The 24245-nt window shown below is 39.6% G+C and overlaps 2 long non-coding RNA genes across 2 annotated transcripts in view; both read left to right on the top strand.

Moving 5' to 3' along the window:
- The window catches only part of LOC122880195, a 30274-nt gene that overhangs the window by 1145 nt on the left and 4884 nt on the right, over nucleotides 1-24245 (top strand). The window contains exons 2-3 of the long non-coding RNA XR_006378860.1: nucleotides 21926-22093; nucleotides 22477-22575. This is a non-coding gene — a long non-coding RNA (uncharacterized LOC122880195). The remainder of the gene's footprint in view (nucleotides 1-21925; nucleotides 22094-22476; nucleotides 22576-24245) is intronic.
- LOC122880196 lies at nucleotides 668-13418 on the top strand. Its single transcript, XR_006378861.1, has 2 exons — nucleotides 668-6875; nucleotides 13196-13418. It is a non-coding gene; the product is annotated as an uncharacterized LOC122880196 (long non-coding RNA).

Here is a 24245-nt window from a genome sequence, read left to right as displayed (position 1 = left end):
GTTGCTGTGGCTCATCTAGTGATGGAACAGTCTATTAAACTGTAGTGTATGGAGCAGTGCATTAATGGTGATAAAAGAAGATAAGTTATTGCATGATATATATTTACCTCTATTACTGCTGTGCAATATCCTCCGTCTCATTATAAATAAGCTACACTTAACTTGGCAGTTCATGCACTATTACTTTATACCATATTATTATCATCAACCAGTAAACCCACTTTGTACTTCACACTTATTTTATTTTATACTTATACCCACTTGGTACTTAATTTATTTTCTGACCTGTATTATAGTGTATTATATATTTTGCCTAGTATTTCTATTCTTGTGTGCACTGACGTGACAGTGAGCTGCTGTAGCAAAAGAGTTTCCCCTCTGGGATCAATAAAGTATTTCTGATTCTGATACATATATATATATATATATATATATATATATATATATATATATATATATATATATATATATATATATATATATATATATATATATATATATATACACACATATATATATATATATACACACACACACATATATATATATATATATATATATATATATATATATATATATATATATATATATATGTATATATGTATATGTGTGTGTGTGTGTTTGTGTGTGTGTGTGTCAGAACAGGAACATAATTTTATATGTATTATATCTAAACATCCTATCTACAGCTATTGGTATCACCTTAGTTGGGGGCCCCAGGCAGTTTTGCCTAATGGTAAAGTCCGCCCATCTTCCGTGTCTTCCTCCTGAAACTTCTGTCTCTGTTCTGACAATGCACTTTTTTCACTTGTGTGACGTCCACTTCAGCCCACTGTAGCAGTCCATTCACTGTGTCCATTATTTCTTACACTCTGTGGCCGACCTGTGAGCAACAACACAATCGTTTCATTGTTTGTTCATTTGAATTCAAATACTGCAGCACAGCTCGTTATAGCTTCCACATCCTTCATGAGGACTGCCTCTGTTCTTTTTACTTGTTCAACAACTATAAATGCAATTTTCCATTTCCTGTGGTTTAATACACACTTCCATAAGATTTGTTTGCATAACAAACAAGCACTTCTATTTTATTGTGTTTATATTTAGTAATTTAAATATATGGAACCCCGGGTATTCAGACATAAAGCCTGGGAAAAAATGACTAGGAGAAATGTTGAAACTGAATGAATCACTTTACAAATTGCAGTTACAATACAGCATCACACAGGGCACACAGGGCAAAACAATCAAGTGCACCTCAAGTCATTAGCAAAGTCATTATGCTTTTAATTGATGTCAGTACACAGAACCTTAGAGGTTTCCTATAGTGTTTGAGTAAGACTGATGTGGTTTGAGTTCAGTTTAAAGTCATAGTAATTTCTGCTACCTCAGTGCTGTAGCCATACTGAAACAATATGATTTTATATCCTTTATCAGCCACTTTGGCTGCGATAAGGGTGGTTTACAAACAGGCCCAAAAATGATGCTGAAGCCCGTGTTGCCAACACATTTCCAATGAAAGTAGAGTAGTTATATGTTTCTCAAGCGATTGCTACAAATTGCAAGATGTCATCATACAGATGTCATTTGCTTTCTCACTGCACATCAGAGGAGCAGCCAGCCATGTTTACATCACCTGAACAGATTTGTCACCAAAAATGCTTTGGGTGGGAACACAGTGACACCGATCCCTATTTTCAGAAAAGTTGCTGGATTTGTTACTAATTGTTGTTGAGAAGCCACTAGGGGAAACTGAAAGGTTGCTAGCAGCAACGCCAGCGACAAAGTTGGCAAGTTGGCAGCAGTGCAACCAGAACCATGAGGCCTTCTGAAGGAACATGCTTTCATGATGTACTCTTCTCTGCCTTGTTACTAACCTTATTCTGTGAAGTAATCCATCCCATTGTAGTAGGGTAGTACCAACAAGTCCTCCAAACTAAACAACAAAATATGTCATTTGTCCATGCCCTCTAGAACGTCACATAGAAGCATTTTCTGATCTGACTGTCAGTACGTCATCATTTGTCTGTCTTCCAAAACTGCGGCTTCGGGCGTCAAGCAGGAGAGGAGCGAGCGGGAGGTCAGGCATCAGAGAGGCAGCGACAGCATGTAGAGACAGAATATTTTTCACAGCTAATGCAGTGAATTAAAGATTTATTTCCACCAAACCACAGTTGGTGATTGTTGGAACAGTTTAAAGGCTTAACCAAGACGGTCATGGTGAGTTTTATTCTGTTTCTGTCAGAGTTTGAATTAACTGTATTAGTAGTGTGTAATAGTTTGGTGAAAGACAGAAACGTGAATTCAGAAGGTGTATAGTTGTATTTTTCTGTTTGATAAAGAAAATAGGTGTAAGATTATTTCCTTTGACAGTTTGTGAGTTTATTTAGTTTATTTATTAGACTAAAAAAGCTAAGAGAGCTTGTGTAATGTAGCGAACTTGCCGCTGGCACACATCTCCAAACTGGAACTACCTGAGCTATACTATCGGACTAGTTATCGCCTCTCGACCGGGCCGGAACAATAATCAATAATCAATAATAATAAACAATAATAAATAATGTAATCAGTATCTTAATGTCTTAAAGCTAATTTTAACAAAATCTGTACTGTTGGGTGGTTTAATCTATAACAAATCAGCATATTTAAATAAAAAGACCTGTTTTGCATGTACAATCTTTATCAGCAAAGTTATTGACCGGAGTGTTTATTGTAAACATCCATTTTACAGACCAACTTCCTGGTTCAACTTTGACCTTCTGTACTGCGGCATAGTTGTGTGTGCACTCAGTTTTCTTGTGCAAATGAGAGGTCATTACTAACATTTCAGTTTTACCTTCTAGATAATTTGGCTAAACTGCTGGCTTGTTTACAACCTGTCTGACCTCTCACTTTTCTTGTTGTTGTAGCAATGTCGTCATTTTCCCACGACTCAATTACTTGGGTGAATTCAGTGTTATCACAACTGATAATGATGATAATGATGACCGAAATTACAAATTAAAACCCAAGTTGCAATAAACCGGAATTACCCTTTAAGGTATAATACTGTGTATCTCCACAACTTCACAGATCTGGGAATAACTGGCTGAAGAACATTCATTTTATTTAACACTTAAGTAAATCCAACACAAAGGACCTTCATCACAACACAATAAATCTGGAAGCCAACAATACAATGCAAAGACATTCTCTCATTTGAAGGAATAAACTTCTACTGGAGAGTGAAATATTTATCACATTTAGTGTGACGTGAGACAAAGCATGAAATCGGAACAAAGCTCATGAAGTCTGCGTTTTAGTTTCAGTTTACACTTGAGGCCCAGATTTATGAAAAGATAATATCGTCTATATGTACAAGTGAGAAATGTGTGTCCTTAAATGTGGGTCTTGTTTAACTTCCTGAAGTGAAAATTATTCATCAGTTACTTTCTTAAAATAAATATCTTTTTTCTAACAAATGAAAAATGATGATGAAATGATGATGTCCAAAAATACTACACAGAAGAATGTGTGACAATACATAACCCTCTCTGTCTCTCTCCCAGATGCTACCAAACATATTCATGTCTTTGGGGTATTTAAAAAAAACAGAGACGTTTCCTTGTTTCCTTCCTCTGTCCCAGTATTTCTGCTCGCTGTGAGGAGGAGACAGCTCAGTGGTTTGGAAACAGGCAAAAATGATCCCCCAGGGTGATTAGAGGATAAAATACTGGAAAATACTGTAATGTAGGCTACTGGGGGACATATTTTGAAATGCACAGAGTTGCAGTTTTATTAGAATAACTGTAATAAAAGTCTATCTCAAAATAAATGTGTTTCACAGTGGAACACATTATAATAAAATCGCACAGTGCAGTCCTCCACTCATACATTTCTGTCTGTTTTGCTTGGAAAAAGCCACTCAGCACCTACTGCAGATACATTTTTCTGAATGACATCAATATAATTCACATTTCCATTCAGTATTTCTGTGCTTAATATGATTGGTTAAGGTTTTGACATACAACAAATGCAACAGTCAAACTTTTGACAAAGATGGACCTGTGCTGAGAGCTCGCTGTCATTATTGCTTTAATGCCGTGCTTTCTACTCTAGCAACAGTTATTTTCTGCGTTGGGCCACAGAATTATTGCATTATTGATCTAATACCTTACTAAAGACAAAAGTAGAAAAAGGGAGGCTGAAACATTAACAAGTATTGTTTTTATGGTTACCTGCAGTTTAATTTACCTTGCACACTGATTTAACCACACGGGTGGTTAAACTGTTGAACTATAGCTGAACTATGTTTGTTGTGTCCTATTGTACTGTAATGGATCCCCCGGCAGCCAATAAGAAACAAGTATTTTCTGTGGCCGTGGTATATTTGTAATTATTAGTGGAAGAACAGGCTCCATAAAGTGTGAAAAAGAGAATGAGAAACAACTGAAGAGTTTGGCAAACATAATGCTAACACAAATTTGGCTAGCTGTTGGAGTGTAGACTTCCTCTAAAGAGCAGGACAGAGTTGTGATCATTACCCTAAACTCTGATATACTTGCATCTTGGCTCCCACTGGGTGAATATTCCAGTCCTGAACAGGCATTTTTTTAACGTAACCTGTAAACCTACAAAATAATGTAGCTAGCTAATGATATACCCCTTGCTTTTGAAATAAACGCACTACTGTAGGTAAGCTAGTTAGTCGGGCATGCTAATGTTTGCCGCTTAACAGATAAACCTACTGTTTAATCCATTCCCTACACTACACTTTTGCTTGTGTGTTTTTGGTTTTGTAAAGGCTAAAACGAAGGCACTCTCTCAAGTGCTCACTCCACGTGGGAAAATCAACCATTTGTTGTTGGTTTCCTGAGAAGTCGCCTTTGCGGAGACGTGAAGGTTTGGTTTCAGCAGAGCTGTCTCTGTCCAAGGTCAAGGAATACAAATTCTTTGTGGTGTCACAGTCATTCACAGGGATAGCGATGTGAGGTGACACACACACACACACACTGAACGTAGAGATGTAGTGTCGTGGCATGTAGATCAGCTGTGATTCCCTGACTGCTTTGACACCTGTCAGTTTCTTTCTTTTTTTTTCTTCTTTCATTCATTCTTTTTTCCTTGCTGTAGTTGTCCTGTTCTCTCCACTTCTATTTACAGTCCTCTTTCCTCTCTTTTATGCTCTCCTCTTTCATTAGACACCTGTCACTATCCTGTCCTCAACTGTCCCTTCAGCCTACAAAATGTGTCCGCTCGCCTTACTGTCACGGCCTGTGTGTGCATGTGTGTGATGAGAGCGATAGAGTGTGTGTCCAGCTGCACTGGAGTGTGTGTGTGAGGGTGTATTTGTGTGTGTCCGGTTGTGTCAGCCATCCTGTCAGTTGAAAATCATGTGTAAGTCAGTGAAGGCTGCAAAGCAACTTCCTAACACAGGATCTGCTGGCTAGTCACTTCAGCAGTGTCTCTCACTCTCTCCCTTTGTAGACATGTCCGTCTCGCACGGTTAAATATATCCCCGGCTTACAGTATGTCTCTTTTGCTCTCTTGTCTTTCAGTCACCTTCTTTATAACTGTTTCCTTCCAATGTAAACTGTGTGATTCAAGAAAGCTTTTAATATGTTTTTTTTTTTTTTAATTAAAAAGCTCCTAGCATATTAGCTAATCTTGACCAAACGTCCCGCTCTGAGGACTGAAGCAAGAAACGCTTAATAATATTGTAAAATTGCTGATGCGATACCTGAATATCAATCTAGTGTCAAGCTAGCACAAAGTTAGCGATTAGCTAGTGAAGAAATAACCCTTAGCACAGACCACAGAGCACATATTGTTTTCAGGTGTTGGTGGAGACAAAAACAGAGGTCAGAGGAGAGTGAATATGGGTGCAACATGTCTGATCACCCACGAAACTCTAAATGAAATCTAATGTTACTTTGTGTCTTGATGTGTAGCTAGGCAATTGTTTGCTAACATGTTAGCCACAACATGAGCTAATTCATTGAATACAATATATTGCCAATTTCGCTGTAGCTTAATACCCAGTCAGTCATGTCACAAACTATCCAGATCTTGTGTCTTTTTTGGTCTCAGTCATCCAGTCACTTCAACCCTGTTTTCAGCATGTCCACCTCACACTTATGTCTGATCTGCCTTTGTTTGTCTTGTGGTCCTGCACGTCCCACTACTTGTCTGTGGTTGAAAGTTGAAGCTGTGTTTTCCTTTTATGCGATGTCCATGCTTAACTTGCTCTGCTGTTCATTTTCTTGTCTTTTTTTCGGTCTGTCTCAAAGTTTGTCTCTCCCCGCCTTCTTCTTTCTCTTTGTCTGTAACTGTAATGAAAATCCACTCTTTGATGTGCTGACCCGCCACGAACCGGTGTAACTCTATTACAGCGTGTGCTTTCTGTGCAATCGTAGAGAAGCCAGTGTAATCGTTGTCATTCTGAATGGTGCAAAAGGTGGTGACAATGAGGGACACATACTTGAAGAGGACACCAAAGGACTGAGCCCAGAAGTCTGGCTAACGTCTGTACTCCTGTAAACATTTGATTGTGTTGGTGTTATGTGGAACGAACTTGGCACCCAAAAGCAGGACACACGGACAGAGCTGATCAAGGTCTGAACAGTTTTATTGTGTGGAAAGATCAGGAGATCGCGGCGTGTCTGGCGAAGTGCGTTGTAGCACGGAGAGTTCGACCGGACTGGACGGAGGCTGGAGAGTGGTGCGTTGAGCGGAGACCAGGGAAGCGGGTTCTGGACTGGCTGGCGTGGTTGAAGGCTGGGCTGATCGGGTGAAGACACGCTGAGACTGAGACTAGAGTCCGATGGCCGTGGCACAGGGAAGTGATCACCGGCAGCACAGAGGTCTACAACGCAGACAGACAATGTTACCATAAGGTAAGTACAGACAAACTTCAACAGGTATCTTACTTGAGCCGTTACGTATAACGCGTGTGCTGGGTACGAAAGACGATCTGGCGCTGGAAGTGTGGATGAGCCCGGTAGATAACTGTGGTGGTTGATGATGATGATGATGATCAGGTGTGCCGGTAATCAATAGCAGCCGGGAGATCTGGAAACCAGCCCAGAACCCAGACACACACACACACACACACACAAACAAGACGGACAGGGGACCGCCAGGAAACACAGGGGAAGGCAGATACAGAAGAGGACAAAAGGATCAGGGGCCATAGTGGCTAACTATGACAGTTGGTACATTACGCAGATTATGCTCATGCTATTGGGTTTCCTCATTTTGAATCTGAAGCCCGTTCCACACCCCATGCAAGAATTTCTTCTCTTATTTTGCCAATGTGCCACTTTATTTGGTTACACAGAAAACTTCTCATTCATTAATTCATAAAGTATTTTCATTTAGTGCCTCTAGCTGACAAATGTGATATTACAGCTGATGTTAGCCATGTTCTATACATTTTGCTGGAACTGCTTGCATTTTTATTTGAATTGTTGTGCAAGTTGCAACATGGCAAACAACAGCAAAAGAGCAGTACACACTGGGGATGCTTGATATATGTCAAAACAGTGAGCATTCCAGAAAAGCACAAACCTTGTCAGTACCCGGTTCTTGTCTGGGGGCTGGGTACAGACAGTACCCAGCCCCCAGACAAGGACCGGGAGCGGCGCTGGGCTGTGTGGCAATTTTGGCGTAGTGGCTACATTTGGTATGTCAACTTCCGGCAGCTTAACGTGGACGCACACGCTGGCCCAAAAGGTACTTTTGATTCGCAAGGCTTGAGCTGCGCCTTAAAAAAAGCTGTCCTTTGTTTGTCTTCTTCTCTGGTGCAGTAGTCAGGGGAAAACTACAGCGCAGCAAGTGAGGACTTGCACACAGAGAACAAAAAAAGGATTCAGACCAGAGTCTGGATTTTAAATATTTCTATTTGATACATTACAGGGCTGTACAGACAGTGAAAAAATGTGCATAGAGTACAAAAGTGCAAACGTTTCAGTCCATGTTGGACTTTCCTCTGAAGTCTAAAATGCATTGTGTGTATCCTTGAGTTGTGTTGAATGCATTTCCTTCCTCATAAAACATTCGCAAAGCCAACTTTTCTTAAAAGTTTCAAACCTGCATTGTTCAGTCATGTTTACTCACTTTGTTGGTGAATTGCTACATTCGTTATCGCCACCTGCCTATCAGTAGTGTGAAACCATTGGCAGGACTGTATATAAAAAAAAACTGCTGCATAGGCCAACTAGAGGTCAAGAACTCCACAGAGTAACTTTAATACATCTATGATCTGCACAGCAAGTTTGTTGTGTGAAATGGTCAGTCAAATGACACCCACAATGCTTTGCGACTTGGCCAGCATGCGTTGCCCTCATGAATCCACGGAGTCACTGTCATTCTGTCTTGTTTATGAGAACCAATAAAAAAATCGTGCACAGTATCTGGCAAAATAATGCACCAGATACAGAACAATGAATGGACACGTCCCAGAATAGTGGGCACAACTTGCTCACAGGTTACATTTCTAACAGTTCAGACTTGTTTTGTTTGCTATTCAGGAAGGATTTGCCACATAACGGGAATGTTTAGCTACCTTCCAGTGCTGTGACTACATTCATTTTCAGTACAGGAGGCCCCTGAGGGAAATGAAGCCCTGACACTGGCAGTGTTTGTGTCTTGCCTTACCCACTGAACTATGAAAAACCATCTACTTTCATGATGTTAATGCAATGTGTTTGCTATAGATTGGTTGATTGTCTTGACATTTAAGTCTCCAGGCATGCCAGTCCAGACAGGTGAGAGCTGCTGAGTTAGAATCTGTGAGAGCAGCATACGGCAAATATTAATTTCCTTTAACCTGGATATGTCTGAGTTAACTTGATTCGAGGTGGACTATGGCCTCTTTCGCTCGCTCTGTCTTCATTGCAGGTGCAGAGGTGTGTGTGTGTGTGTGTGTGTGTGCGTGCGAGTGTCAGTGATGGATGTATTGCAGATGGTCTCAGCTCCATCTAATTATGCTGTGGACACTAGAGGAAGTTCCGCACAGAGGTCACTTACACACACACACACACACACACACACACACACACACACACACACACACACACACACACACACACACACACACAGGGAGAGAGAATCGGAGAGTGAGTGTGCTCCAGGTGCTTCTGTTAAATGTACTTTTTCTTAAACAGTCTGCAGTTGGAAATGTCAGTGCGATCTACACACGTACTGTATCAAGGTTACACACACACAACACACTCCTTTTATTCATATTTTCATATTTCATATTTCTTTTTCCATTCTCGCTGGAAATTTGGAAATGTCCAAATGTTTCCACGTTATCATGAGCTCTGTCCGCACTGTAACTGTGTTTTACCATTTTAGAAAGCATGATCAATAGCTGTGATGTCCCAGAGTGAATGCACCCACATGTTAAAACGGCACAGTTGCAGATTGAATGCTTCTTCACTATGAGAGTGATAACGTACCCCTTCACTGCCCAACATAAAGCTGTTCTCAAACACATTAAGCACTGTGGTGTAAATGTCTAGGCTTTACATCTAAGTTAAGTAGGCTGCATCATAATAACATCATCCATCCCTGAAGTCCAAATGTTGTGAAATTCACTTTTTATGGAAACAGCTACAGTGAACATATTGTGCAACAGCCTCCAGCTCTAGTAAATGGACTAAATGTTGTTTTACAGTGGATTGTCCCTGGAAGTCCAAGTTAAATGATTCTCAACCATAAAGTGAAAGTAATGAGCCTGTATCTACAGTATACTGCCTTTATTACCTTGACTTATTGCATATTTTGTTGTCTTGCAAATCACAGTGGACTGAATTGAGACTATTGTCATTGGATTTCCCCAGCATACATAGGCTGTGTTCGAAATCACATGCTAACGTACTGCCTACCACATACTCAATCACTATGTACTGTATACTGCCTACTAAATGACCGATTAAGTATGCCATTACCAGCAGATTGTTCACACTGAAGTATACTCAAGCGATACATCTTCTCCGCATCACATGACTGTATCGATCACAACATTACTGGTCCAAGCTACCGTTGAATGAAAATTGTTTGTCACAAATGTAAATCAACATTATGTCTTTCACTCAATGTAATATTTTCCAGTATTATCTTAAGGCAAATTAAAGAAAAAGGGTGAAAAAGCGATAAAGGCTATTGTTTGTGTTTCACGTTTGATTTCAAAGAAGAATAAAGAATTAAGAACCGTCTGCCTCACAGTCCGTCATTGGACAGTCTGAAGAGATGCAATGCATTTTGGGGCGGTTGAGTATGTGTAGTAAGGTCATGGTGCATATTCAGAAATTCCTGCTAATCTAGTATGCATCGGGGCATTTCTCACGTACACAAAATCCACATACTATGCAGTTGGAATGCACTACATACTCAGTTTGACGTCATATTTAGTATGAATAGTGCGCTAGTATGCAATTCCGAACACACCCATAGAATGACACGTGATTTTACTGAATTTGCACAATTAATAAAAATTAAATACAACACTTTCACTTGTACCTCTCATTGATATAAAAATCCATTTTGACTTTATAAGTTACTGTGATACCAGCTGTAAAAGCAAAATAAGCAATAAATCCAATATGAGTTCATGTGAAACATTATCCATCTTAATAACTCATTTTATTTAGCATCAAGTGTCACAGTTCAAGCACACATCAGTAACGGTTGAAAATGAAAATCCTCCCCACCAAAAAACAAGTGCCATAGTAAAAAACTGAGGAACAGCCATGTTCCTCCAGATCACCTCATTTGGTCGGCTGGCCGTGGCATAAGAGTTGCAGGTGGGAAGAAATGAACAGAAAATCACAACAGCTGGTAGAAATACAAAATAGGCCTATAACAGGATTATAATCCAACAAGACTCATGTTCACTATGTTCACCGTGTTAGTTTAGCGTGTTAGCATTCTAACATTTGCTAATATGCACTAAATACAAAGTACAATTGAGTCTGATGGGAATGTGGGAATTAGTTAATTTTGCAAGTACTTGGTCATAAACCAAAGTATCGGACAAAACCCAGCTGGTGGCGCTAGATGAAAAGTCAGAGAGCAAGTCGGTGTCATTCATCCTCTGGGGACCATGGATATCAGATTCTGTAGCAAATTTCAGGTCAATCCATCTTGTGATGTCAAGACATTTCACTAAAAAACCACAAAATGTCAACCTCTATAGTAGTTGAGATATTTCAGTGTGGACCAAAGTGGTGGACCAACTGTCCAACATTGTCCTCTAATCTAACAATCCAAAATAATAACAGTTTGAATACTAATCCATCCATCATATCAACACCTTGTTTTTTGTAGCTCAGGCAGGTTGTGTCAGTCAGTGTAAGAGTGAAAATATCCTGTAGGAATGCATCATTTCTCCAGGTTTCATCATAATCTAATCAGAGGTGTCTGACATATCCTTCATGCATGACATGCACATCCAGCTTCTTAAATATAACACTGATTTTCATTAGAAACAAGTTTTCTCACTCTCTGTTTGAAGATTTGTTCACATAGAAACAAATAATGACAACATAATACAGACAAAATGAGTTGTCAAGATGGATAGTTGCTCTTATCTGCTTAATGTATCTTTAATAATAATAATAATAATATCTTTATTTATTCACTTATCAAAACAAAGTTACAAAGTGCTTAACACTTAAAACATAATCATAAAAACCAATAAAACACAGCAGTAAAATATTAAACGAACCACAATAAATAATAAAAACTAGAATCAGATGAAATCAGGGAAGGTGGTGCGATAAAAGTACGTTTTAAGCTTAGATGTAAAAGAAGCCACTGACTAAGCCTGACGTATGTCCTCGGGCAGGGTGTTCCAGAGCCTCAGGGCGCTTATTTCAAAAGCTCTGTCCCCTTGGTCGTCAGCCGAGAGTCTGGAACACATAAAAGGCCCCTGCCAGAGGATCTCAAGGAGTGAGCAGGGTCATTTAGAAATCAAATCTAAAATGTCCTGGAAGCCAGTGTGAAGAGGCTACAGCTGGGGTGATGTCTTCAAACCTATTTACTCTGGTTAAAAGCCTGGCTGCTGATTTCTGTACTGTCTGGAGCCGGTCTACAGTTTTTCTATTCCGGCATGTAAAAAGGCTGTTACAGTAATCCAGGCGTGATGAGATAAAAGCATGTAAAATAGTTTCTGTGTCTTTAAAACTTACAATAGGATGAATTCTGGCAATGTTCTTTAGTTGATAAAAGCAAGTTTGTACAAGTCTTTTAATGTGCTGCTCAAAGCTTAAATTAGTCAAACAAGCCAAGATGCCAAGATTTCTAGCAACAGGCTTTATGTACTCAGACAGGTCCCCAGTAGATGGCAGTATTTGACTGTTTGTGTTACTGGAGCCAATAACAAAAAATCTGTTTTGGTTGAGTTTAACTGAAGAAAATTGTTTGACATCCAGTTTCTTATATCTACTAGGCACTCCTGTAATGAACTCAGCATATTGAGGTCCTTTGGCTTAACAGGGACGTACAACTGTATATTACATTATATTACCTAGCGGGAGCATATATAGAGAGAATAAAACTGGTCCCAAAATTGACCCTTGAGGCACCCCATACATGTCAGTAGCAAATGACGAACTATGGTTGTTAATGGACACACAGAATTTTCTGTCTGAAAGATAGGATTTGATCCAACTCAGTACGGTGCCCGATATGATCACCCATTTCCTCAGTCTGTCCAATAAAATGCCATGATTGATTGTGTCAAAAGCAACACTCAAATTTAAGCAGTACGAGAATGGAACACATGCCAGCATCAGTGGTCATCAAAAGGTCATTAGTGACTTTAAGAAGGGCAGTCTCTGTGCCGTGATGCTGACGAAAACCAGATTGGAAGGTTTCAAAGATATTGACATCTTCCACAGCAGCAAGAAGTTGCTTAGCCACAAGTTTTTCAAGTATTTTGAAATAGGTCGGTAATTTTGTGTGTGTGCTGTGGGGCACGGCCTCCGAGGAACTGCCAATCAGCAACTGACACACCTGCTACCCATCTGCTGCTGCTCACCTGCTCTCCATCCACAATCACACCTGACAGTATATCTACCCGGCTCTTCTCACCAGTCTTCGTCCATTTACCTTTGTGGTATTACGCCTTGGCTGCTGACTACCTTAGCAGAGATTTACCTGTATGTTATCTGTACGCCAGATTAACCCCTTGACTCCCAGTGCCCAGATTCGATTGTGTCACCTGCCTCCAAATTGCCCACCTGTTTCCTAGGAGGACCTCACACAGCTCTCATCTGCTCCACCCCAGACCGCTGTTCCTGCCTCAGCCTGCCCGCTCTCCCCAGCCTCGTGTCGGTCTGCTGTCTGCCTCCAGTCGACCGGCTTCCAGCATTACCTCCACACTCCTGGTTCCTCATTGTGTTTCCTAGAAATAAACGGAACCTACTTCACTTCCACTGTCCTAGTCATGTTTTTGGGTCCAGCCCCTGTATAGCATAACATAGCAATTTTGAAGTAGTCTGGCCTGTTAAAAATTGATAGCAACCAGGGCCCAATAATGAGCAAGGTATTGCCCCTGTGGCCTGACACCTATTGTTATTTCCTCCTGAGTAAACATACGTTGATCTATATCCAAGTACATTTACAGCTTAAACTCTCCAAGAACATTTGGAATTAGATGGTCATAAGAAATACAAATTCAACCCTCCGACTTTTAAATTCAAGTTAAGTGATTCTCAAGTGTAGCCTAGAGAGCAATTGCCCTAATTTTTCCAGCAAAGAAAACGCCAAGCTATTAATGGCTTAGCACAGATAAGCCCAAATGGTGTTAATAAAAGATTGGATAATGATTTTTAAAGAAGGGAGAGGGGACAGCACACAGGGCAGAAATAATTAATCACCTTGAATGGAGGGAGAGAAAAAAGAGATGCAGAGCAGAGAGAGGGGGAGATACAGAAAAGGCAAGAGAGGAGAGAAAATGAGAGGAGAGGAAAAGATGAAAATGACACGAGAGGAGGAAAGGGAAGGAAGGGCGAGAGGTTAGGGGAAGAGAGTGATGAGAGGGAGAAAAGATAATGCTAATATTATAAAAAGACTGACACTGAGCAGCAATAATTAATCACTGAGTGTGGACGGAATGATGAGGACAAGGGAAAAAAGTAAGGAGAGAGAGGAGGGGGAAAAAGATGGGGGCGAACAGGAGAGGTGAGGGAAGTGGGAGAGTGGAGGAAGTGAAATTTTTTTGTCACGATTTTTTGTCACTATAAGCTTAAAGTTCAACATCACCAAAATTATAAGTAACCAAAAATAAAGCAATAGTCTGGATCTCAGTGCCCAGACAGCACTCCTGTGACTATAATCATGGTAATTAGACTGAGAGCAGCAAAGGGAGTGTGATTCAGAGAGGAGAAGGTGATGTAGGCACACCACTTTTTTGAAAAAGTACATTGAAATAGAAATTGCATAGACTCTGCTGAGCCTCAAGTGGAAATGTCATTCCACCAGAGTCGAGACGAGGAGTGGATTATGGGCTGGAGCAGCGGTTCCCAACCCTTTTTTGGCTGCCCTACCCCCACAGCCCTGTCAGTTGAGCTTACGTACCCCATCATCGACACTACTCGTCATGTTCCTGATATTCAAATATTGCTATAGTTTTATCATACAAGACAGAGTGATCCTGGTGTTGTTGATGTTTAGGCCTGGTCTCTTTTTTTTTTTCAGTAATTCATACTGGACATTTCACTTCAATTATTTTATTGCCTTCTACCTGCCATTTGTAAAGCAATTCTAATTTCTGATTTTGAAGTGCTGTATAAAAAATTATATACCCACATATTTCAACCATTTCTCCATTACTTTTAGCTATCTATTTCGACTTCTCCGCTCATGCATACTAGTTTTAATGCATTTTTCAATCTCTGCATGCTGTGTTAAGGTGTTCCACTCAGGCTGGTGGGAGGCATGTGGCCTGCTGCACATGGTAGTTTACTGTATTGGTTGGGCTGAATTTATACTTGATGCAAGGAGTGAATGGGAGTCCCGCTGTAGATACCTATGGTGTAGGTTTTGATTTATAGTTCACCGTTTGATTTCACCTGTTGAAAGCGCCACTATATCGCGCCGATATATCGCACATGATCAGGCTGCATCGTGCTTTAAATATATTCCCCACAGTAACATTGTGTTTATATTGTTCTATTTATTTTGTGATATGAGTGACGGTGGGAAGGGTTCCCCTTGTTTTATTAGTGAATGTGAGAAAATTTAGTGCAATCAACATATTTATGTTATTTGAGTCATATATACTGTATATATATTAATAATATGATGATGCTATAGGGCAAATTAATGTACTACCATAAAGTGGAAATAGAATAGACTTTTAGTTTACAACAGTGATTTCTACATCAATCATAATGCTATTTCAATATGGAATAAAAGCACAAGTATTCGGTTGTTCATAGCATGGGGCTTTATGCAATCTTCATGATGTGTATGCACGTTGTTTTCTATTCAGAGTCCCACTGTGGCAGAAACAAACAAGTTATTACTCCTGCTGCTTTCCTTCTCTGTACCACATCTTTAAACAAATGGCAGATGGAAAATTAGGTTTTATGTAGCACTCTTTTATTTATACAAACACACACACACACACACACACACACACACACACACACACACAGATGCACATACAGAGTCAGTATAAATGAACACTGAAAGCACAGTGGCAGCATGGAGGCCTATAGTGATTAGAGTGTCAGCCCTGTCACTGTAAGGTTAAAGGTTCAGCCCCTCATGACCCCGCAGTCTACAGAAATATGCTTGGCCCTCTAACATACAGTAGCAGTGGCAGTTTCTTAATGGGCAGAGGAGCAAGCTTGCAGGCTAAGAAAATCTTTGCGGTAGAAGTGGACAGTGCTTAGTGGACAGGACATTGCTGAAAACACATTTAAGAAATCATATTTAGGAAACAAGTAAATGGCAATAATTTGTGATAAAGTATACAAAATCCTGAGTAGTCACAGAGGAACGACTCACATTGTGTCCTCAATAATCGAACGGTTAAATCAAAGTACAATAGCTGTTGGTCATTTAGGTTTCTGTGGCTCCCGGTTTGGGAGGTCAAAACCTAAAAAGATGGGTCATGAGATGATTAACAGGATATGAAAACAGACATTTGCCACACAAAAGTATTGTATCTCTTTCAAACCTTTCTCAAATCTTTGCTTTTTTCCTTTGAAGAAAAGCTGTTCGCTAAACCCCTCCCCCAAACAGCAATTATCCAATCACAGCTTAGCAACCATAACTAGGCATGACAGATCCTGACGAGCTTTGGATTTCCCACATGTTTTGTGCATCGAGCTGTTAGGGAGGTAGAGTGGGTCGCCCACTGATCACAGGGCTGGTGGGTGGATCCCCAGCTCCTCCTCCTGTTGACATGTCGAAGTATCCTTAGGCAAGACACTGAACGGCTAAACAAAGTTGCCCTGTTCACAACCAGCACATCCACTGTGTTGTATTTCAGCCTCAAAGATTGTTTTCAACTGACGCATGGAGCAGCTAACGTCAGCTTAATTAGCTAGCTATCTGCAGCTGAAAAAAATCAGCTAGTGACAGCCGTCGTTTCAGCCAGCAACATCGCCGGCTGCCGGCTAGAAATGAGATCTGCTTTTGTCTGCTTCTGTTGAAATCAAGGACCCATTGTTCCCAAAATGACTATGAATTTGAGTGGTAAATCTGCCGCTATTATCATTATAAACTACTTATGTGCTGTGTGAAATTGGAAAGCTGCTACATAATTTTACCTTGTCATGCCTCTAAAACTATTTTTTTTTTAAATAAAACAGAAATAATCACTTATTGGTTGAACTTAGACATACATTGTAGCAAATAAACAAACAAAAACAGTATGATCTTTAAGTCTTTATGTTCTCCACAGACACATTTATTTTTATTGTTGTCCCTAATTCACTTACTTGACTATAATTAATTGGCCGTTAGTTTATAGTTTGTTATTTAATAACTGCTTTTGGGGCCTTATTGTAAAGTGTAAGTGTAAATAATTGTAATCACTGAATCCCTGCCAACTCCAGGGGTACAGTTCTGCTGCTGATGCTGCACTTTCACCTTCCTGTTGAGTTTAACAAGCCCAAAGCCAATTTCCTGTTCAGAATCGGTATCACAAAAATAACATTTTCTTTAGAACAATTTAGAAAATCATGGAGTCCCAAACTATTATACCACCACATAGACAGGATTAGGGTTATTATTGGGGCTCATTATTATCACTCATTATTGAAAACAAGCTTTGTGGTCCACTCTGAACCCACTTACTCAAAGTACTAAAAATAGGTCAGGTTTTACCAGTGTAGGCTCAAAATACATGTAAAATTCATGTTTGTCACATGCTGTTAGTGCCTATATGAAAACAAATTGAGAGCGAAGGAACATCTTCAGTCAGAATGAATAAAGCACTAGCGCAACTGTTGTCACCAAACGGATATTACAATACACACAGGGCTATGAATATTTAAAAAATATAAATTATAAAGACAGTTAGCCAAAATAATTATAGTTACACTTCATTACAAATACAACAGTCATTGATGTGTGTGTTAAGACTAATCGGAGTTGATGTATACATTTCAACAAAGGTAATTATACGTATTATATGTAACCTCTTGAAAAAAAGGTATCAAATCACTTTCAGCTCTCTTCATGTTTCTATGAAATAGTGAAGTCTGACTGTGGTTAAAAGGACTCAGGGTGAGGAGGCTTATTGACATATCTTCATAAATGCTTTATAGGCATTTTGGATAAGGTCCAGAGAGCAATACCACCTGTCTTTGTTAGGCATCATGTAGTTCTTGATAGAACCTGACAGCTTTGTGCTCTGTTGTGTTGTTTTATTTAAAAGCTCTTTTGGTATCAGTACTTCACAAATGTTCGACTTCTCCCCCCTGTGATTACATTTAGATTGCAAGCGCAGATACGGAGGCTGTGCCAAATTTCAGTTCAGTTTTCACTGAACATAAACTACCCTTCAACTAAATGTATATTGTTTTACATGCAACAGCTCTTCCCAAAACATGTTGTCTCATAACCTCATAACTTTATGAGTTGTCAGAATTGTCAATATTTTATGTTTTCATGTGTCATATTGTAAGATGAGAAACCAAATAAATCCACCAGACGTAAAGCTTTCAATCACTCTGTTCATTTACTGATGGAGCTGTCTGGCTGCCATGTTTCCATGGTTTTTATCTTGTTCCAAAGAAAAATAAAATGTGCCTTTCAAGCATGACTGATGGGAATCCTTTTTCCTTTTACTTACAGTTTGTCCTGTTCTAAATGAGCAAATAATAATTTTGTGCTTCTACATACAAACCAATATCATGCAAGAATGTGCTTTTTTACAATAAGAAAAAAAAAAAAAAGGAAATGTCTGGTGAATTTGTAATGCATTTGGGTCTGATGAAAAGACCAACTCATAACGGATCTGTGCCAGCAGGTGGCCGTGTTAGGTATGGATCTGCAATATGGACCCATTCCGTTACAGAGACAAACAGATCTGGGCCGGCCTCAAAATGCAGAACGGCCCAGATCTGTTTGCCTTCTCCGGGCCAGATGTTATGATGGATTCGGTTCAGATCTGGCCCAGTCTTTCTTTGCTATCAGGGATGGTAAGGCATTTACATACATGCTTCAGTAAGTGCAGTATATAAATAGAGTATTATGAGGCTTACACTTATGGCCTTATTCCCTGATGAAAGATGAACATGATGAGTTAAATAGTCTGATTTAATAGATGCATTATTTAGTAAAGAAGTAGTAGTCAGAGTCTATAGCCATGCTTGCAGCTCTGTGAGTCTGTATGCTAATGTCAACATACTAACATGCTTGTTGAGTTTATTTCAATAAAAAACAAAAATGCCAAACTCATTCGAGTAAAAGTCAGGGGATCATCAAAGTCATTAGAATTCATCCTCTGGGAACCATGAATGTCTGTTCGAAATGTCATCGCAATCAATCCAAAAGTTGTTGAGATATTTCAGTCTGGACCAAAGTGGACCGACAGACCGACATTGCCATCCAATGCTGCTAACATAGCTAAAAATGTGTATTGGTGGTCAAGTTTCAGCATCAAACCTGTGGACACAAAATGACATAACATTAGGACATGGGATATGATAACATGAGATAAAGGATCATATAAATCCATTTGAAGCTTAAAGACAACAACAACATTACATCTTATTATAAGTCTGAAAGACTGAAAGTTGTAATTCATTTTACATTCATTAAAGTCTTTCGTGGATTATTTGGACTGACTTTTTTACAGTCTTGAAATGCTACTTATTCAAATTCTCAGGTGGAGCTACTTTTGAAATATTTTTCAATGCACTAAAATTTGAATTTACCTCTATTTTCAGGAGATGATTTAAAGAAGATGATAATCCGCTTGTCAGTAAACAACACTGACAAGACAAAGCTATTTTTACACTTTCTAACTCAAATACCAAAACTGTGAAGACTTATTGATGGGATTTGAGTGTGGTGGAAACTACAAAACGTTATCTGACATACTGAAGCCACACTGTGCAAAATTTAGGCTCAACTAAACATGTCCAGCTTGTTATACAGTATTTCAAGAAATCACCCACTAGTGACATGTAGTGGATGTAACATCATTTTTAGTCCACTCAGGGATTTAATGTGAAGCATGTCCCAAATTCTTCTACAATCTTCACTTACAAAACAACTATAGTACTTCAAACTGTGTAGTTCTTCGCCTCCACTCCACACATTCAAATACTTGCAGAGGCACCTTGTATGGTGTTGAAGTGTCTATCTTTTTATCTGTCAATCATCATTAAGATAGTTCTGCAGCTCTATCAAGCCTGTTATGATCTGTCAGCACAAGCTATTTATATGTCATCTGAAAAAAGTGATTGGCTAATTAGAAAAATTACCATTTTTTTTAATGAAGTTTAAGATAACGAATAAGGATATACAGAGATGCATTGAATACATACAGGCCCATATAGGCAAATCACACAAGAAGCAAAGGAAAGCCAACAAATCAGCAGGATCCATAAATATGCACACGCTAACAGGCGGACGCTCACAGGCTCAACAAACTGATCCGTAAGGCCAGTGACATTGTGGGGGTGGAGCTGGACTCTCTGGCGGTGGTGTCAGAGAGGAGGATGCTGGCCAAACTTCATGCCATCTTGGACAGTGTCTCCCACCCACTCCATGATGTGCTGGTCAAGCAAAGGAGCACCTTCAGCGGAAGACTCATCCCCCCAAAAAGTACCACAGAGCTCCACAGGAAGTCATTCCTGCCTGTGGCCATCAAACTCTTTAACTCCTCCCTCTAAGTGTCAGTCTGTATGACCCTAAGTCACTAAACTGGACATTGATCATTACATCTATGCAATACTTGACATAATTGTGCAATATCCTGTGTTAATACTCCTGGGCAATATACTTAAATTCCCTATTTATTGATATTGATATTTATTCATACCTCTATTACTGCTGTGCAATATCCTCCGTCTCATTATATATAAGCTACACTTAACTTGGCAGTTCATGCACTATTACTTTATACCATATTATTATCATCAACCCGTAAACCCACTTTGTATTTCACACTTATTTTATTTTATACTTATTCCCACTTGGTACTTAATTTATTTTCTGACCTGTATTATAGTGTATAATGTTTTTTTTACCTAGTATTTCTATTCCTGTGTGCACTGACGTGACAGTGAGCTGCTGTAGCAAAAGAGTTTCCCCTCAGGGATCAATAAAGTATTTATGATTCTGATTAAAGCCTCTGAGCATTACAGAGTAAGGAGAAAAGAAAAGGAGAAAAGACGTATAGACCATATAAGTATAAGTATAAGTAAGTATAAGCATTTGTCGACATTGTAAGTCTTGAATTAGCACCTGCTAAAACGCATGGTACTAACACACCCAATATTCAACTGATACATCAGACAATTCTGACCCAAACAAACTATAACACAGTTAAACAAATATATTTGAAAAAAGTTACAAAACTGGAAAAATATTTGGCCCTAATTCGGTAACACATTATGGCAGATTAGCTGCCAGCCACAAGTGACTCTAAACGGAGAAATCCTTGACAATAAGCGAGCCTGGCTGTAGAAACAGGCCGACACAAGCAGAGCTGGCTGCTTAGGGAGGGCACACTCCGAAGGAGAGCTGGAGACGCTGCTGAACTTCTTCCTAAACTGCACATATCATGAGAAGATTAGGAAAAAGTTACGTTTTAGTTTAATGAATGGAATAGTGAAAAGCTTTCCCTAATATGCAACTTCTCTTATTAACTTAGAAGGAACATTTTGTGTCCCATACTCTTTCTGTTCCATCTTTTATCTTATGTCTCTTTAACGAAAATGCTATTGTGTTTCACTCAAAGCTTATTTAAACTTCAGAAAAATGTTTTGCATTTGTTGGATTATTTTCTTCAAGGATTATTTTCTTCATGCATTATGTATCGCCTTAAAGGCATTGTTTGTGGGATTTTCTTCACAATGTAATTTTTATCCCTTGTATATGTGCATAAACCGTATCTTCACTTTGTTTTGTTGTGGTATCTTCAATGGGTCCTGTTTCAATTCTTTTTGTTGTTTTTAGCTCTATAGCCTCTTCTTTGCAGTTGCAATGAATGACTGTGGTTTTACCCAAAGGTTTAGTTTAGAAGTATCTAGAAACCAAGGGCTCACACAGACTTGAGCTGTCGTTACCTCAGGTGGCAGCCATGCAAAAATAAAGTTTAATTGGTCAAATGTACACAAGCAGTAACCTCTATGTATGACCCTCTCTGCTGGTAGCGACACAAGCATAAAATAAGTGTAGTGTCCTCGCTGTGACATTAGGGGGAAATGCTCTGTAACTACTCAATGTGTTTCACTTTTCTTAGAGAATGAGAAGACATGGAAGGACAAGCTCAAACCTCACCAGCTGGCTGTCAACCCAAAAATATACCTTTGATGACTCCCCCTGTCAAGACCTGCTCACAGGAGAGCCTGAAACTGTCACAGTAGAGCTGCAGTCCTGAATGTGTTTTACCATCGGAATTTTACTGTAGGTATGTGACGTGAGGGGAGATGAAACTTTAATGATCCCTGTGGGGAAATTGCATAAAAACAATGATCTGTACTCCATCAGGGAATCAAACCTCAGCATCCCGCATGACAAGAAAAGATACTTACCAGCATGAAATGATCAAATGCTCTGCAGTGTTACTTCTGCATACATTTGTAAAGAGTCAGAGCTTCTTGTACGGCTGAGGAAAAAAAGTCTTTAACTTTAATGGGCAGATCCAAAGTTCATTAAGGTTTTATAAAATATGGCGCATTTGAATAATGGAATGAACTCAGTACACATGAAAACATGGAATAAAAAAACAACTTTGCTTCGTGCGTGGCCGTGTAATTCTTTGTCTTTTTCTCACTCCTTTTGTTTTTTCAGTTAAGACACACACTTATTCTGAGGATGCACCGGCAGAATAACAAAGGAAAACACACCTCTCCTTTGGCACTGGTGTCCTGTACAAAGAAAAACAATGAGGTACACACACTAACCCACACACACAAGAGTGTACAAAATGGGCACAGATGCATACACCCACATGCTGTACATAAATATAAATAGATTAGTTTACAAGCTGTAGCCCATTGTAAGCTGTATTGTACAATCCATTCACTGTGAGGAAATGAGAGTCATCAATATAATATATTGGGCTTTTCTATTTTATGTGTGTGTGTGTACGTGTGTGTGTGTGTGCGTGCACATCTTGTCTCATATTGATTCAGACTGCAGGCTACAAACCAGTCAGCTAACATGCTTCTGAATAAAATAAATCTGGCCTTAGAGGCACAGGCTCCTGACACAGAGCTGTCATATCCCCTTACTCTCTGTCCCCACCCCCCCCACACACACACACACACACACACACACACACACACACACACACACACTTGCACAGACAAACATGCACAAACACACACACACACACAGTGACGTTCATCAACCCACCGGTGCGATTGTGGCAGCACCCCTGAATGCTTAATCACACCTGAGTTGAGGAGTGTGTGTGTGTGTGTGTGTGTGTGTGTGTGTGTGTGTGTGTGTAAGACACCGAAAAGAGAGCAAGACCAGATGAGATCAGATGAGGGAGAAAGAGAAAGATGTGTGTTCTGTCTCAACTCCTCACAGCCCCTCTGACAGAAAGACAGGAGACAACATACAAACACACACAAGGACACACACACACACACACACACACACACACACACACCACCGTCCCTTAAACTAACATGACCCATTGGTGGAAAGCTTTGGGCCAGGCTGTGCTACAGGCACAGTGTTGCTTCTCTTTTTGAAGGCAGTGATGTGCAACGGTTTTGGACAAGACATTGCTGATGGGCAACATTTGTGCATGTTGTTGTCTTACTGACATGAGACCATCCTGAAAGCATTTGAACAGAGAGCATCTTTGGTGCAGATATCGGTTACAAGACATCCATTTGCTAATACACATAATGTCAGTATTCCTTGCATGATAGTCCAGCTACATTAAAACCAAATCCATCCTTGAGCTCATACGTGTTGTGTGGCAAATCAATACACATTAAAAGACTGTTCCCTTCCTTTTGTTCAGTGTTTGAATACCATTACACGGATGGAATAAAAACTGTATGAATACAATGTAAACAAGGTAAACCATTTAAACACTAATGCATTTTCATGTTAGAAGTACAATGCAAGTGTGGGTTTTCATCCTACTATATTACACAGCAAAAGGTTTTTAGTGTTTATTTTATTGTATAGTTTAGTGCCATATTTTGGCCTTGTGGGATCCACATCTCCTGGAGATCCCTTCGGCCAAAAATGCTATACTTTAATTCACAAGCAGCTATCAGTATTATGGTGCTACTATCTGCAATCAATTAAGACATGTCTACAAGGGAACAAACTATTCCACAGGCTTTCAAATGTAAACTGAACACCAGAACACTTGATCGATTGTGCAGACGGTTACTACTGTTTTATACACTCAGTGGTCACTTTATTTGGTAAACCTTTCGAATACTGGGTAGGATTCCCCTATGGCCCCAGAACAGCCTGAAATCTTCGTGGCATGGATTCAACCATGTGCTGGAAACATTCCTTTGAGATTCTGCTTTGTCGGCTGAATCTCCCGTTCCACCACATCCCAAAGGTGCTCTATTGGACTG

Source organism: Siniperca chuatsi, linkage group LG8 (assembly GCF_020085105.1).
Source record: "Siniperca chuatsi isolate FFG_IHB_CAS linkage group LG8, ASM2008510v1, whole genome shotgun sequence".
In the NCBI taxonomy this organism is placed as follows: Eukaryota; Metazoa; Chordata; class Actinopteri; order Centrarchiformes; family Sinipercidae; genus Siniperca; species Siniperca chuatsi.
The sequence above is the reverse complement of the archived record's forward strand: the minus strand, read 5'-3'. Positions and strand labels throughout refer to the sequence as shown.